The sequence below is a fragment of the Triticum aestivum genome, chromosome 5B, assembly GCF_018294505.1.
Source record: "Triticum aestivum cultivar Chinese Spring chromosome 5B, IWGSC CS RefSeq v2.1, whole genome shotgun sequence".
NCBI classification, from domain to species: Eukaryota; Viridiplantae; Streptophyta; class Magnoliopsida; order Poales; family Poaceae; genus Triticum; species Triticum aestivum.
In genome coordinates, this window is record NC_057807.1 from 574,424,279 (window position 1) to 574,435,121 (window position 10,843).

Here is a 10,843-nt window from a genome sequence, read left to right on the forward strand (position 1 = left end):
GGATAGCTCCGGTGTACCTTGCTTTCTGTCACCCATCCCCGGCGATCGATGACTTAGGAAACCTAACGCGTTCAGTCCCTGGCCGAACTCACAAAGGGTTGCTACATATAACCCAATGTCAGGTTCTTAGACACCGACAACGTGTCTCGTTTGTCCCATTCATGTTTACGACCACTATTCATACGATTTTCACTGTATCCATGTGCGAGTAGACCCCCTTGTTCCAGGGGATATGGATGAACTTTGGTATATATAGGGGATGAAATGTTAATAAGGACATGAGTTTCTCTGTTGAATGTTTGGTTTAATATCCTTCATGAATGTTGTGAAGGGGCCCCACTCAACATTTTCGCCGTAAGGTCATGAGGCATATTATTGTTGTTGTAAAGTTTAAGATGTCTAGGTAATTCAAGGTGACAATAAAATCCTCAATTCTGCGCCATTGCAATTGATAGGGGAATAACATAGAACACTTAGCGAATCCGCATCCACATGGAAACTCTTAATTACCGTAGTGAGAACCGGCGCGGGGAAACTATGGTAGTGGCGTGTGTGGTACAAGTCTACCATGAGTAGATCATACTAGCGGGTAGTGCACGGCGGCACGCCGCGCCACATGGACTAATTAGCTATTTTGGTCTTTTTTTAATATTTGATGAAGTGGTCACAAGATATTTTTTTTGGCAAAGTAGTTCATGTACATTTAGTTGGGTGATCGTGACAAAGTAGTGCATACAAGAAAACGGTTCATCTACATAAGAGATCTAAATGATACGTAGCAATATAGATTGCCTGACGGCTACATAAGAGATCTATATGATACATATCAATATAGATTGCCCGGCGTGCCACGGCACGCTAATTCTTTTGATATTTTTTAGTTGTTGAAAATCTAGTGTACCGTGCTGCTGTGTCTGTGGCGAGGTGACAGACGATTGATTATGTATCTAACAGTTGTGCACTTTTTGTTTGTTGATGAAATTTATACATTGTGCCAATGTGGAAATAAATACACTTGGGAGTACGATTAGACCTGCCGGCCGTGTTGGCTTATTCATTCTTTTTAACGTAGCATTCAGAGCTAGTTGTCGCGGTTGACTATAGCATTCAGAGTCAGTTCTTCCTTATGGGTCTTCAAGGGTATTATAATTTTCCACATACGATATACATATTGATAAGATAAACGCTCTGCTCTACTACTTAATTTGCGCTGTCCATGAATCTTGCTGATCATCATGCGCACAAATGAATGGGACATTGTTGTCAGTAATCTAACTAAACAACCAGCCACAGCAATCTAACTAAACAGCCAGCCATACGCCCAGCGGCCAGCGCGTTCTTGACAACCTGAAAAATACAAAAACACTGTCCTTTATTATATACGTCAATAATTTTTTAACTTCCAAACCAATTTCATGACGTGCAAATTTTTTAACGACTACAGAATGTAAGAATTCCGATGGATAGAGCGGATCAGCATCAGCAAGATAATCAATTGACATAATATCACAGCTAACAATTATCTTGGAACAACCAGACATATACGGTTATAAAGAGATCCACTAATATCATCAAGCATTTTATTAGTTCTGACGGTTAGCATAAATGAAGAAAAACGGATCACGTGCTATTAATAGTAGCAGATATGTTATATCTTTAGTGGGCAAAATCACTAAATTTTTAGAATGCGCAGCCATGAAGTAGAAGCTTTGATCGGAGCTGAAATTCGGTTTTGCCAACTGTAAGTGCAGATATTGCTGTTGACGATGTCCTGTACCCACTGAGCAAATTCAGATAGTTTCGTACAGTGCATGGCATCCATTGCATTTAGATCAATTAAAGGAAGGGAAAAAAGTCATGGCGTAAAACCGTAAACTAATGCACACAAGCATCTCATTGTACTATCATAATATGTAATTCTCAGCTAGAATTGACATTACATGGCCAAACTTTTTCAGATTGTGACATCATTTTTTTCATGTACCCAAGACTGAAAACTGAAAAGGAACTTTCAAAAAGCTACTTACAGCAATAACTTTGTTCTCTGAAATGCTGGTTAGTACTAAAAACAAGAAGGCATCGTTGTCATTGTTTGTCTAGAACAGCAGTACATAGGAGCTTATCAATCTGAAGCTTGTATGCTGAACTCACCGATTGCAAGGAAGAGGGAGAAGCTGATGGAGGCAGGGCTACAGGAAACTGGTGTTGCGCGACACAGACAGGGAGAATAATGATACGCACGGGTCTTGGACAGTGGACATCTTTGCAGCAGGAGCCGGGTGTTTGGCTGACGAAGTAGTCGCTCAGCTGCGGAAGCAATCTATGTTATTTCTATACAAGATGGGAAAACAATCTCTGAAATGCTTAATGATTCGTTTCCCATCTCTAGAGACTGTATGGCCTATTAGCATGGGCCACATAAAAATCAAGAAGAATATGTACTATATATTATGCACATATGTCACTACAACCCATACTGTAGTAGAATAGAACAGGTTGAATCCTCGGAACCAACTTAAACTGACAACTTTCACTTCATCGACACTCAAATGAACACTCTTTCCTCTTTGCTCATACTTTATAGAACTGGCCACAGCTATCACAAAAACTCATAGTTCAGTCAAAAAATTGTACAATTTATCTTATTTCTGTTAACTGGGGGAAATAGTAGAATCAAGATACTCTGCAGCCCATAAAACTACCTCATATATTAACTTGGAAAGGAATTAACTAAGAAGTGGCCAAAAATTAAGAGATGTCTAAAAAGACAGTGACATTGTGAAAGCAAGTGATAGATCTCTAAAATTAGGATGGAATGAAAGGAACCAAGTAGTGTGACAATTATAAGATATATAAAAAGATAACAGTTGATAAGCAAATGAGAGATCTCTGATAATGATTTATTAGCATGAATCTCATAACCACACACTCATGTTTCCCTTACGTAGGCAGCAAAAGTCTAAATGATTAAGATACTATCCTCTTAACCTATTAAATTTGGAGTCACAAACATTTTCCTACCATCAAGTAACCTACAAAACCCACACAAAGAAGGATCTGACAAACTAACTTTATTTTTTCAAACATTCAAATATACAAATAAGCCAAAAGAGAGATAAATTTTCAAAAATAACTTTATCATTCACTGATATACAACAAGTAGTCTAGAAAACCCATACTTGAATCATTCTTAGCAAGATAAACATGTAGTACCTGAAGAACATGCTACACAAAATCCCTCTGGAACTCCAAGGTAATGAATCAATCTTATGGGTTGACTAAACCAATCCTTTTGATTAAAGGCATCCTGCATGTGCAAAGCAAAAAACATATCATAATGGGATATCAACTTGATGGAAAAAAAACATACCATAAAATATTTAGTTGCGAAAACGACTATTGTACAAGAGATATCGGCTTGATACGGAATATGATGGAATAAGAATAGTAATTACAGTGATCTAAACACTCTTATACTCCCTCCGTCCCGAAATACTTGTCGGAGGAATGGATGTATCTAGACGTATTTTAGTTCTAGATACATCCATTTTTATGCATTTCTCCGACGAGTATTTCCGGACGGAGGGAGTATTTCTTTAAGAGGGGGGTACAAAGTAATGATCTCATAAGTGCGAGAGGGGAAAGAACAACACCTGATCATGTTGAAGTATAATAGTGAACTGTACATTCACACTTTAGACAACCCGAGCTTTATAACTGAAACAAAAACAAGATGGTATTGATCCTCCTTGGATAAATTAATTCCCAATAGAGAAGAAGTTCTACTTGTGAATCTACAAAAATAATTCAATATTGTTCTAGTATTTAAAAAAATTCACCATGGAAGCTACCTCATTATCAACCCATACGCAGATTACATAATCAGTGCAACATCAAGAAAGCCGAAGATTGTGCAAAAATTTGCATCCACCTCTAAATATAGTAGAAGACCTGCAAGGAAGCGATTACTATTAGTAATCTAGTAGAAATTATCATCTGTCCCTACCAGAAACCTGATTATATATAAGCTATTTGTGTAACATATGCACACAAATTAGCTGCGGCTACATTTACATTCTAACTTGAAACGATTGCGAGAAAGGCTTTTAAGATAATGAACACACCAAAAAGAAGTACAGTAGTTTTTTCTGCATGAACACGATTCCTCAATTTTGGGCTTTTGGCTGAAATTACAGCATTTTCCAGTGCAGAAGTTGTCATATCTCTGCTCTAGAAGTGATGTATACGAAAATAAGCACCAAGTAGAAGGCAAAACTAAGAAATAGGAAAAGGAGAACCAAAGATATTGCTGGGTGGTACTCACTGATTCATGTGAAGACGAAGACATGGGGCTGGACGGGGAGCTCGAACTTGAGATTGAAGTACTCGCTGACTTATGCTCCATCTGATCTCCATGTCCAGCAGCCCCAGCCTGCTGCGAGCCAGCAACCTCCAAGGCTCCAACGTGCAGCCAGTAACCGTGCTGCTCTCTCGGCGCGTGGCCCGGTGACGCGCCCCGGCGGTGATGCCTCTAAGCTCTGACGCACGACGGAATCGACCCGGCTTCAGCCCTTCCTCCAGGTGGAGGGAGCTTGATCCAAAGGAGAGAGGGGAGTGAAAAGATTAGGAGGAACCTACTTCATTGATGCTTTCTCTGTTCACAGATCGGCCATGCGGGTGGAGAGGTGGGGGCCTGGCAGTGGTGCGTGGAGTCATAGGCCGGCGGCGAATTGGTTGTGTGCGCCGCCAGATTTTGGAAGACAGGCGCAGTGGCGGAGGGATGACCTAGAAAGGCGAAGCGAAGACCCAGGCAAGTAAGCATGTCCTTTTATAGCGCAATATGCGGTGGGCTGGTGGGCTGGTGGGCTAGCTGCGGGCGGTGGGGGGAAGCGAGAAAACTCTAGAGAACTGGACACGCGGTGGGCAGCGGAGAAATAGCATGGTCAGCGTTTGATTTCGTTGATGATGCGTGGGCAGTTTCTCAAGATACGTGTCCACCATCGCTTTTCTTTTTTTACTACCACGTCAGAATGGTCTAGAAAAAACGGACAAGACCACAACCTTCACGTGCAAATTCTACCTCTGCAGGTCCCCTAGCAACAAGTGTAATTTTCTAGAGGCCGTAAAAAAAATCCAAAAAAACCAGAGAAATGAATCTCTTACGGGCCTAGTATTCTTAGTACTCTATACTCAGATCTGTCCAATCACAAACATCAGTGTGACTCAAATGTCCATCTACGACTATGCTACAACATATGTTGCGATAGACACATACCAATGGGAATTCCGGACTACCGAATGCTTTAATCCTCTGCTAATTTCGACGCTTTACTTGTTCCACTGCGCTCATTTATATTCTTTTGTGTCATTTACTTTTAATCTGCACTCTACTAAAAATCATTATACTTCCGCCCTCACTTTGCTTTGAGTTTACACAATTTACTTGCAGGCACATTTTTGTAAGTCTCTACAAGGGACAATAGTCCAATTCCTTTGCTCCTTGTGGGATCCGTACTTTTATTTATAAATGGCTACAACTAAATCCTGTGTACTTGCAAGCCATCGGTATCTATAAGATTTGGTCTTATTTTATTTGAAACTCATCAAGCAAAACAATGCAATATTTGGGCAGCTGAAAATTTGGTGTATTAACCGCATCTAATAAATGTCTCAAGACAGGTGTATGATGATGAACAAAGGATTGGTATTCTAGCTGAATGCATAGTTGGTTGTTCTCCAAAACGAACGATTCCTCAAATGCAGAGTTGGACCAATAATAATTGGAAGACTTGGAAAATTCAGCATTACAAACAGAGAGAATGAAGCGCATGAGAGGCTCCTTCGATCATAGGATTTCTCTAGAACTAAGGAGGAGGGGGAACACATGATCTTTTCTCTTTCTTGGCAAACAAATCAGCTATATTAGAAAATTCCATATTGCGATAACAACTTTAACATACTAGAAAAGCTTCCACCGGTTAACAACAGCCATAAAGAAAGAATGGTAAACAAAGCACAACTCGCGAAGGAAGACAATTTTTGTACTCTTATTCGTAGTAGTATAACCCGAAGAGACATCTCACACAAAATACTTGTTTGGTTCATACTTCCACTTCTCCATGTTTCAATTGTACGAGATACGGACTTGAACCTCGCCGTGCTCCGTGCGGATTGCCCGAACACGTTGGGCCATGTCAAGAGGGAACTCGACATCGCCCTTGAAGGCGATGGTAGCGCTCTCGTTGCTCGGACTTGTCACCTTCAAGTTCACCTTAATCGTAAGAAATGGCTGTGGATTGATGGGCACCGTAACATTGTACCGCTGCATCTGCCGCAGGTGCACACTGCCATCGCCGCCAGCGGAAGGGGTGAGCTGCACCTTCTCCTCCTCCGCATAGTAGAAGAGGAGCAAACTGTCGTCCTCGAAGATCCGGTTATGCGCGGTGATCTGACCGTACACGTCCATGGTGTGAGATGCATCATCGCCGCCACCAAAGAGGCGGATGCTGACCCGAACATTGACCTCCAGGCCTTCCCTCATCGTGACATATGACACGACGAGGTGGCGGCCATAACGTGTCGTGATGAGGCGGTCTTCGTGCTCGTCGTCCTCCGTGTTACTTGGGCCAAACCATAGATCGGCGGTGTCGTAAATGCCAGGCCTATCTCTGTCGGGGATCTTGATTCTCATGACGCCGCTGCCGAATCCCGAGATGGTCTGGAATGGCCCCGTGAGCACCAGATTGTCCTCGGGGTCGAGGTTGTGGAGAGGTTCGCCTTCTTCCTGGTGGTAGACGTATTGGCCGCCGTTCTCGTCGGCGACAATGATGTCGCCGACGAAGGGGAAGTATGGGTACACGGCCAGTAGCTCCACCGAGGGCCCGGGTCGGCAAAAACGTAGGGCTTTGAAAAAGTCGACCACGTCACCTTCCCTGTAGGTTTTCTCAGGAGGCGGCGGCGGCGACGGCTGCTTGATGTCGTCGTCCTCGGCGTCGCGGGCGGCCGCGTGGCACGTCGACTGCTCTTTGCCATCAATAGTGGCTGCCTGCTTGTTGCTAGCATCATCGTCCTCATCGGTGGGCGCAAGCAAAGGGAGATATGTTGCGTGCTCAGTTCTTGCGTCAGGTTGACCAATATCGCAGGCTTCGCAGAGAATCGTCATCCGCCCTCGTGAAGAAGGATCACCGCAGATTGCGGCGGTTGTTGACGGACAGTCTAAACTCTAGAGGAGATGCGGCGGCGCAGGATGTTGGAAATAGTCAAACTACGTGTTTGAGTTTCTTTTTTTTTACAGGGTAACGGTCTACGTGTTTGAGTCTAGTTTGGTAAGGGATCAATGTTGCCGTGTGATTATAGATTACTGTAGAAAACAAGTTTAGTCCGGTTTGGACCATGTTAGATTAGGTAGGCTTCGGTTAGCAGTAGTACTTCCCCACGTCTATGTCTGGTCGTGTCATGTGGTTTCATATTCAGTCCGAATAGGTTGGTCAAGGTTTCTTTTTTTTTTGCGAATAGGTTTGGTCAAGGTTAGCAATAGGGCTGGGTCGTGTGTGTACGAGATCATTGTATCGTGAAGAAGAAAAGTGAAAGCAATAAGCAGGGCGCTGCTATGGATCAGCCGGATGATTTCTGCACAGCCGTCCGTTCCTTCCCTGGCTGCCGCTGGATTCGCAAGTCAAGAAACAACATGGGTTGCTGTCCGTTCCTTCCCTCGCAGCCCTGCTTCGCAAGCAGGAGCCGCGCTCCCTCGTCGGCGGATTTGGGCGCACGGCAGTGTGGCGATGGGCCACTGCAGCGCCAACACGGGCGCGACGATGCTCCAATGTAGCGCCTACGGCCCGTCACAGCTTCGGCCATGCGCCATTGCAGCGCCAACACCGGCATGCGCTGCTCCTCCAACGCAGCTCCGGCCATGCTTCATTGCAGCCGCGACACCGGCATGCAGATGCAGTGCTCCAACGCAACCCCGGAGGCCACCGGCGAAGCTCCATTGCAGCACAGGTGCCCCCGGCAAAAGCTCCATTGCAACACCGGCGGCCCCCCGGCGAAGCTCGATCGGCGGTGACGAGTGTTGTGACGCGGCCCTTGGCGACGAGGATGGAAGCTGAGATGCAGCACTCACTAGTAGAAAAAGGGTCAAACGTGAAGCACATTAGTGCTGGTTTGTATTAGAGCCGGCACAAATGTATACATTAGTGCCGGTTCCAACGGCTAGCCGGGCCGCTCTCATTAGTACCGGTTCGTGGCTAACCTTTAACACCGGTTCGTGCCACGAACCGGTACTAATGAGGGTGGTGGCAGGATGTTGTCAGTCTGGGCCCCCTCCAGCACCTTTAGTACCGGTTCGTGCCACGAACCGGTACTATAGGTCCTCCTGCATATAAACCCTTAGTCCAGCTCGCTCTGTTCTTCCCCCTTTCCCCTCTCCTCTCCTCTCTGTTCTTCCTCTTCTCCCCTCGAGCTCATCACACATTTTGCCCAAAATTTGTCAAGATTTGAAGGCTCCCATCCATTCAAGCTTAAGTGATCACAAATGTTAGCAACTTTGTCCTTTCATCTCTCATTGCTAGATTAGCTCTTGCAATGCTTTATATAGTTATTAATTTATGAGTTTAGTAATTTGGAAGGAAATATATATATATATATATATATATATATATATATATATATATATATATATATATATATATATATATGTGCTAGTATTTGATTTATATGCAATTTGAGATCAAAATAACACTTAGTTTGTATATGTAGGTGTGCTTTACTTAGTGCCTTCTAAATCTCCGTCGTAACCACCGTCGATCGCCCGCACCGTCCCGTCGCCGGCACCACCTTGTGGTGAGCCTCTTGTTCATGAAATTTTATATAAAAAATCGATGTTTGTGTGATTTGAATATATAGTTACTCGTATAATAATTATCTTACTCGTACATTGTTTGTTATACATGGTTACGGCGCAAAGGGACACACGCGAAGAAAAAGTTTCACACCCAAAGATCTGGGATGTGATCGGCTTCACTATCATCACTTTCTTCTGTGTTTCACACCCAGAGGGGAATCTCTGTAATAGTTAGGGTAGTTATGTGTTTTGACATTTGAAACGCGAAGAAATTTTATGTGCAACAAATTCTTTCATGCCTTTACTGATTTTTAAAGTTAAGTTATTCACAAACTAGTGATTCACACTAATTTCAAATAATTTAAAATTTAAACTATTCAAATTTGAAAACTATGGGCACTAACAGAAAGTTTGTACCTAAAGAGGCTGTGTCAGCCTCCGGTCAGGCTATGGCCCCACCATCACCATTTAGTGCCGGTTCGTACCACGAACCGGTACTAATGAGCTTGTGTCAGGTAAGGCTGGGGCCCCACGAGCACCTTTAGTACCGATTCATGAATGAACCAGACGTAAGCTGTTTTTTAGTCCCACCTCGCGAAGTGAGAGGGACTAGGAGCGGTTTATAAGCCCTGAGTGCAGAGACGATGAAGAAGAGGCTCAATGCTCACGTTGCTTAGCTTCAAGCCTTCAGGAATACGGTAGACTGCACGGAGCTATGCGCAGTGCAGTTTACACTATTCCGAAAGGCTTGAAGCAAATTAACGAGCATTGCACCTCTTTTTTATTTTTAATAACTTATTACAACTCCGGACTTCTTCTGTTATGGCAAAAACTAATTGCACGTCGACATTTTTTTTTAAGTTATAACTCCAGACTTTGACCATCAAGTTTTGCAGAAAAGAAAAAATAAAGCAGAAAAGAAAAAGAATTATATTTGCTATTTTTCAATCGTTTACAAAATGACCATGAAATTGAAAATCACTACAAAATGAACTTTGAAAATGTTGATTTTTGGCAAACTAGATGAAAAACTACTCATAAATAAATAGAAGAAAATAAATATAACAAAAAAGAAAAAACTATACAAAAAACTACGCAAAAATAAATAGAAGAAAATAAAGCAGAAAGGAAAAAAACTATAAAAAAAATTGGGGCGCTGCCCTGTGGGCCTGATAGGCCACAGATGAAATTACAGGCCTTAAAGGCCCAGCAGACTCACAGGGCAGCGCACAGAGTTTAGGCCCACCAGCCTGCTATATAGAGGAGTTCGAAGTGGTAGCCGCGGCTGGGTTTATAAACCAGTGCGGCTGCCCTTCGCCCGGCGAGGTGGGACTAAATTTTGGGGTGGCAGCGCGTGGCCTTTAGTACCGGGTCGTGGAACAAACCGACACTAAAGGGGGGCCTTTAGTATCGGTTTGTTCCACCACCCGGTACTAAAGGGGGTCGCCTCCCGCCGCTTGGCCTGGCCAAAACAGGCCTTTAGTACCGGTTGGTGGCTCCAACCGGTACTAAAGGGGGGTCTATATATACAACACGTTCGAAAATTTCGTTTTCCCTCTCTGTTTGTTCTCTATTTCCGTCTCCGTCGCCGTCGCCGCCGCCCTCGATCGTCTCCGTCGCCGCCCCCGTCCCCGTCGCCGCCCCCGTCCCCGTCGCCGTCGTCTTCATCGCTGCCCCGGGACCGCCCCCGTCCCCGTCGCCGCCGCCGTCGCCCCGCTGTGAGCTCTCCTCCTCTAACCCCTCTCCCTCGCCCCCAGCGGCCACCATGGGCGCCGCCCCTCCCCGAGCACACACACACACACACACAAGAGCATGATGAACACACACACACACACATGTATGAATTAGTTTAGATTATTTAGATTATTATTGTTTTAGTTATCAAAAATATAATGCTTAGTTGAACTAGTTGAATTAATATATATAACTAGTTTATTTTTAGTAATGCTTAGTTGAACTTGTTGAATTAATATATAGAACTAGTTTATTTTTAGTAAATGC

The 10,843-nt window shown here is 43.8% G+C and overlaps 1 long non-coding RNA gene across 2 annotated transcripts; it reads right to left on the minus strand.

Moving 5' to 3' along the window:
• Positions 1-1,088: 1,088 nt before the first annotated feature.
• LOC123113314 (uncharacterized) lies at positions 1,089-4,776 on the minus strand. Of its 2 annotated transcripts, none has more exons than XR_006455985.1 (5): positions 4,325-4,776; positions 3,852-3,951; positions 3,214-3,717; positions 2,152-2,307; positions 1,089-1,347 (listed from the first exon to the last, which is right to left on the minus strand). It is a non-coding gene; the product is annotated as an uncharacterized lncRNA (long non-coding RNA). The 2 variants fall into 2 exon arrangements; XR_006455986.1 differs by lacking the exon at positions 1,089-1,347 and adding an exon at positions 4,125-4,230 and having other exon boundaries at positions 1,354-2,307.
• Positions 4,777-10,843: the final 6,067 nt, after the last annotated feature.